The sequence below is a fragment of the Schistocerca cancellata genome, chromosome 6, assembly GCF_023864275.1.
Source record: "Schistocerca cancellata isolate TAMUIC-IGC-003103 chromosome 6, iqSchCanc2.1, whole genome shotgun sequence".
In the NCBI taxonomy this organism is placed as follows: domain Eukaryota; kingdom Metazoa; phylum Arthropoda; class Insecta; order Orthoptera; family Acrididae; genus Schistocerca; species Schistocerca cancellata.
The window spans coordinates 54,974,960-54,980,959 of record NC_064631.1 but is presented as its reverse complement, the minus strand read 5'-3'; the positions used below and the strand labels follow the sequence as shown (position 1 = coordinate 54,980,959).

Below are 6,000 nucleotides of genomic sequence, written 5' to 3'. Positions count from 1 at the left end.
TCCATGACGATCGCCCGTGCGATTGGTCCTCCTAGAGGCACGCGATAGGGACGTATTCGTTCGAATTTCACACGTTCAACAGTGGGCAGTTACTATCCACCTTCCACACGGAGCACGCCCATATCTGACCACTGACTTCTAGTATCAGCCGCACGCAGTTGATGTCCACAAGTGTATGGGCCTGAAGATGACGTTGTTAAAACGTTGCAACTAGTTGCCAAAATAAAATCGACACCTTCAATACAGCTGGAGGAATTTCTTCATTTTGAATATACACTCCTGGAAATTGAAATAAGAACACCGTGAATTCATTGTCCCAGGAAGGGGAAACTTTATTGACACATTCCTGGGGTCAGATACATCATATGATCACACTGACAGAACCACAGGCACATAGACACAGGCAACAGAGCATGCACAATGTCGGCACTAGTACAGTGTATATCCACCTTTCGCAGCAATGCAGGCTGCTATTCTCCCATGGAGACGATCGTAGAGATGCTGGATGTAGTCCTGTGGAACGGCTTGCCATGCCATTTCCACCAGACGCCTCAGTTGGACCAGCGTTCCTGCTGGACGTGCAGACCGCGTGAGACGGCGTTTCATCCAGTCCCAAACATGCTCAATGGGGGACAGATCCGGAGATCTTGCTGGCCAGGGTAGTTGACTTACACCTTCTAGAGCACGTTGCGTGGCACGGGATACATGCGGACGTGCATTGTCCTGTTGGAACAGCAAGTTCCCTTGCCGGTCTAGGAATGGTAGAACGATGGGTTCGATGACGGTTTGGATGTACCGTGCACTATTCAGTGTCCCCTCGACGATCACAAGTGGTGTACGGCCAGTGTAGGAGATCGCTCCCCACACCATGATGCCGGGTGTTGGCCCTGTGTGCCTCGGTCGTATGCAGTCCTGATTGTGGCGCTCACCTGCACGGCGCCAAACACGCATACGACTATCATTGGCACCAAGGCAGAAGCTACTCTCATCGCTGAAGACTACACGTCTCCATTCGTCCCTCCATTCACGCCTGTCGCGACACCACTGGAGGCGGGCTGCACGATGTTGGGGCGTGAGCGGAAGACGGCCTAACGGTGTGCGGGACCGTAGCCCAGCTTCATGGAGACGGTTGCGAATGGTCCTCGCCGATACCCCAGGAGCAACAGTGTCCCTAATTTGCTGGGAAGTGGCGGTGCGGTCCCCTACGGCACTGCGTAGGATCCTACGGTCTTGGCGTGCATCCGTGCGTCGCTGCGGTCCGGTCCCAGGTCGACGGGCACGTGCACCTTCCGCCGACCACTGGCGACAACATCGATGTACTGTGGAGACCTCACGCCCCACGTGTTGAGCAATTCGGCGGTACGTCCACCCGGCCTCCCGCATGCCCACTATACGCCCTCGCTCAAAGTCCGTCAACTGCACATACGGTTCACGTCCACGCTGTCGCGGCATGCTACCAGTGTTAAAGACTGCGATGGAGCTCCGTATGCCACGGCAAACTGGCTGACACTGACGGCGGCGGTACACAAATGCTGCGCAGCTAGCGCCATTCGACGGCCAACACCGCGGTTCCTGGTGTGTCCGCTGTGCCGTGCGTGTGATCATTGCTTGTACAGCCCTCTCGCACTGTCCGGAGCAAGTATGGTGGGTCTGACACACCGGTGTTAATGTGTTCTTTTTTCCATTTCCAGGAGTGTAGTTTGTTATTACGGAACCATAGTGTTAGCATTGTATACGTGTGCAATATTTTATGCAATTCAGGAATACACCCCAATTTTTAAATAAAGGCCTCTGAGTTTCAATTAAGTTCGTAACATTTTTTACTAATGCGCATACCTCCTGTGATCGCTGACTTCCCTGTAAGAGAGAATTACTGGAAAACATTTAGAGAAATTCAGTCCTTGATTGGTCGACCTGAAGGACGGTAGTTCTATTTTCATTGCGAGTTGTTTCCCTGGGACAGGAGCTAAGGCTACAGTCAGTTAACATTTCGGGGGCTTCAGACGACTGGACAGTCAGGGTGAGGTAGACTGTATTAAGCTCGCAGCTACAGAAGATCCCTGTGATGGGCGAATGATCGCCCCACCAAGGAATTAAGGTCAAATATTTAGTTGACTTAGACAGTCAAGGAACAGTGGGCGTCTTTCAGTATTGCTAAACGGCTAATCTGCTTCACGGTTGTGGTTCACTGTTCACGATCCCAGTTGCAGGCTACCTATCAACGGCTTCCGGAGCCAAGAAAAAATTTTATTTTCAGTATTTCATGTAATTATTGACGGAATCTTCTCATTATGAGGTATAATCTTACGTTAAAAACTTAACAAAATAAGACAAGCATTACAATTAGAAACTGTGTCTGGTTGTATTTATTGAGGCAGCATAACCCAATGCGTAGCAAATTACCCAGAATATATTTATCCAATATTATTTCTAATCTCTAGTAAACCGTTTCACGCTGTTACCGCCCGCAGCGTGAAGAAAGAAAAACAGATTACCACCTACTACATTTTCGCTCTTACTGCGGTGTATCTGCCGCATCAGGCAAACCTTCAATTAAACCGTTTCTCGCTGTCACCGCCAGCAAGATGATGAAAGAAAAATACATTATCGCTTACTACACTACTGGCCATTAAAATTGCTACAACACGAAGACGACGTGCCACAGATGCGAAATTTAACCGACAGGAAGAAGATGCTGTGATATGCAAATGACTAGCTCTTTAGAGCATTCACACAAGGTTGGCGCCGGTGGCGCCACCTACAACGTGCTGACATGAGGAAAGTTTCCAACCGATTTCTAATACACAAACAGCAGTTGACCGGCGTTGACTGGTGAAACGGTATTGTGATCCTCGTGTAAGGAGGATAAATGCCTACCATCACGTTTCTGACTTTGATAAAGGTCGGATTGTAGCCTATCGCGATTGCGGTTTATCGTATCGCAACATTGCTGCTCCCGTTGGTCGAGATCCAATGACTGTTGACAGAATATGGAATCGGTGGGTTCAGCAGGGTAATACGGAACGCCGTGCTGGATCCCAACGGCCTCGTATCACTAGCAGTCGAGATCACAGGCATCTTATGCGCATGACTGTAACGGATCGTGCAGCCAGGTCTCGATACCTGTGTCAACAGACCGAGACGTTCAAGACAACAACCATCTACACGAACAGTTCGACGACGTTTGCAGCAGCATGGACTATCAGCTCGGAGACCATGGCTGCGGTTACCCTTGACGCTGCATCACAGACAGGAGCGCCTGCGATGGTGTACTCAACGACGAACCTCGGTACACGAATGGAAAAACGTAACTTTTTCGGATGAATCCAGGTTCTGTTTACTGCATCATGATGGTCGCATCCGTGTTTGGCGACATCGCGCTAAACGCACATTGGAGCCGTGTATTCGTCATCGCCATACTGGCGTATCACCCGGTGTGTTGCTATGGGGTGCCATTGGTTATAGGTCTCGGTCACCTCTTATTCGCATTGACGGCACTTTGAACAGTGGACGTTACATTTCAGATGTGTTACGACCCGTGGCTCTACCCTTCATTCGATCCCTGCGAAACCCTACATTTCAGCAGGATAATGCACGACCGCATGATGCAGGTCCTGTAAGCGCCTTTCTGGATACAGAAAATGTTCGACTGCTCGCCTGGCCAGCACATTCTGCAGATCTCTCACCAATTGAGAACGTCTGGTCAATGGTGGCCGAGCAACTGATTCGTCACAATACGCCAGTAACTACTCTTGATGAACTGTGGTATCGTGTTGAAGCTGCGTGTACCTGTACACGCCATCCAACATCTGTATGAAGACTTAATGCCCATGTGTATCAAGGGCGTTATTATTGCCAGAGGTGGTTGTTCTGGTGACTGATTTCTCAGGGTCTATGAGCCCAAACTGCGTAATGTAATCATATGTCAGTTCTAGTATAATATATTTGTCCAATGAATACCCGTTTATCATCTGCATTTCGTCTTGGTGTAGCAATTTTAATGACCTGTTGTGTATATCTAATGTCTAGCAAACCATTTCACGCTGTTACCGCCGCGGCATGAAGAAAGAAAACAGATTACCACTTACTACATTTTTGCTGTTATTGCGGTGTATCTGCCGCATCAGGCAAACCTTCAGTTAAACCGTTTCTCGCTGTCACCACCGGCAAAATGATGAAAGAAAAAAAAATCGTTCCAATGGCTCTGAGCACTATGGGACTTAACATCTGAGGTCATCAGTCCCCTAGAACGGAGAACTACTTAAGCCTAACTAACCTAAGGAGATCATACACATCCATGCACGAGGCAGGATTCGAACCTGCGACCGTAGCGGTCGCGCGGTTCCAGACTGAAGCGCCCAGAACCGCTCGGCCACAGTGATGAAAGAAAAGTACATTACCGCTTACTACATTTTAGCTGTCCCGGCAGTGCAGCTGCCTCATCATGTATGACGTTGCATTGTTGCGCCACAGAAGTTGGAGTTGGGTGAGGCGGTTGCACTTTCGTTGGAGTAGCATGTGGCGAACTGTGTAGGTGTAAGGCTAGGTTGTTCTCATTGTACTCATCCGGTGCACTCGGTAAGGACGACCGCTATTATCACCGGGAAAATCGCTTTCTACCCCAAGCACGGCGTCAGGGCTCGGAGGGGGGGGGGGGAGGAGGAAACCGGTGGCGCGCCGGCGGCTGCGCGGCTATCGCAGCAGCAGGGCCTTGGCCGCCTTGTCCAATCCCGCCGCGGGCCCGGGCGCTATTTAGCAGCGCCGCACCAATCCGCCTGCTGCACGCCACACAAACGCCGTCACGCCGCCCCGGGACTCACTGGCAGGTAGGCGGCCGCTGCTAGCGTGTGTTCCAGTGTGTCGCACCACTCGTAGTGCACAGTACCACCTGTGCGACTACACCGAACGACGCCATTTTATTTGTAATTTTTAAAATATTTTTCCAGTGAGCACATTTCTAGAGTGGACTTCCAAGGCCGCAATTTTTTTTCGACTGTAGATTAGAAATGTTGGAAATTTATCACGATATATACAGGCTGTTCGCAAATTCTCGTTACAGACTTCAAAAGGGGAGTGAGTACATAGTATTTTGAATAAGCAGTCCAGACCCGCTTAACCAAAACTTTTTGGAAAATTCTTCTTGGTATTCTTCATTTAAATATTCCTTCTTGTTACAGTCCTTCTGGCAACATCCCTTTCCAAATTCGAACGCGTTAGCTAGTATTACCTTAATGGAAGCACTAACATATTATTTGCCTTTATTGTTGCTGATTTTACATGTTCCTTAATCCAGTACTCTCTCCTTATCGGTTTTGTTCAACCACACTGGACAGACCTGTTGTGCTGTAGGGCATTTGTCACTTTGTCACGAATATCCTAGAAAGTTACACGAGCTGATGTAACATACTCCGACACCGATTTTATCACTTCGTTTATGACAACAAAACATCAAATTTGAAGTTACTTGTACGTTACTTACCTCGTTAAGCAGCAGTAAATGGCTCTGAGCACTATGGGACTTAACACCTGAGGGCATCAGTTCCCCAGAACTTAGAACTACTTAAACCTAACTAACCTAAAGACATCACACACATCCATGCCCGAGGCAGGATTCGAACCTGCGACCGCAGCGGTCGCGCGGTTCCAGACTGAAGCGCCTAGAACCGCTCGGCCGCACCGGCCGGCAAGCAGCAGTAATCAGCAATACAATGATTTCATCAATCTGCTGTTCTCTTCTCTACAGTTAATTGATTGCATCAGAAATTACAGAGTTTATAGGCGGATTATTTTAACCAATGACAGGAAAAAATGCACAAAAGCCCATGTGCCCTTTTTCCTGCCAATGCCTCAATTACTTTTGTCTTTTAATCTTGCATGTTCTACCTCTTGCCGCGACCAAATTTGTATTCAATATCATCATTCTCTCGCAGTTTCGATTCAGAATTTTTAAGTGTTTTTTAACCATTTTTATACTTTAGTATGGTCTAGTGGGTACTGCCA

General features: G+C 48.6%; 1 protein-coding gene across 1 annotated transcript in view; it reads left to right on the top strand.

Moving 5' to 3' along the window:
• Positions 1 to 4,719: 4,719 nt before the first annotated feature.
• Positions 4,720 to 6,000, top strand: part of LOC126191558 (retinol-binding protein pinta-like) — a 101,543-nt gene continuing 100,262 nt past the window's right edge. Inside the window, exon 1 of the mRNA XM_049932471.1 lies at positions 4,720 to 4,826. The gene's annotated coding sequence lies outside the window, so the exon portion shown is untranslated. The remainder of the gene's footprint in view (positions 4,827 to 6,000) is intronic.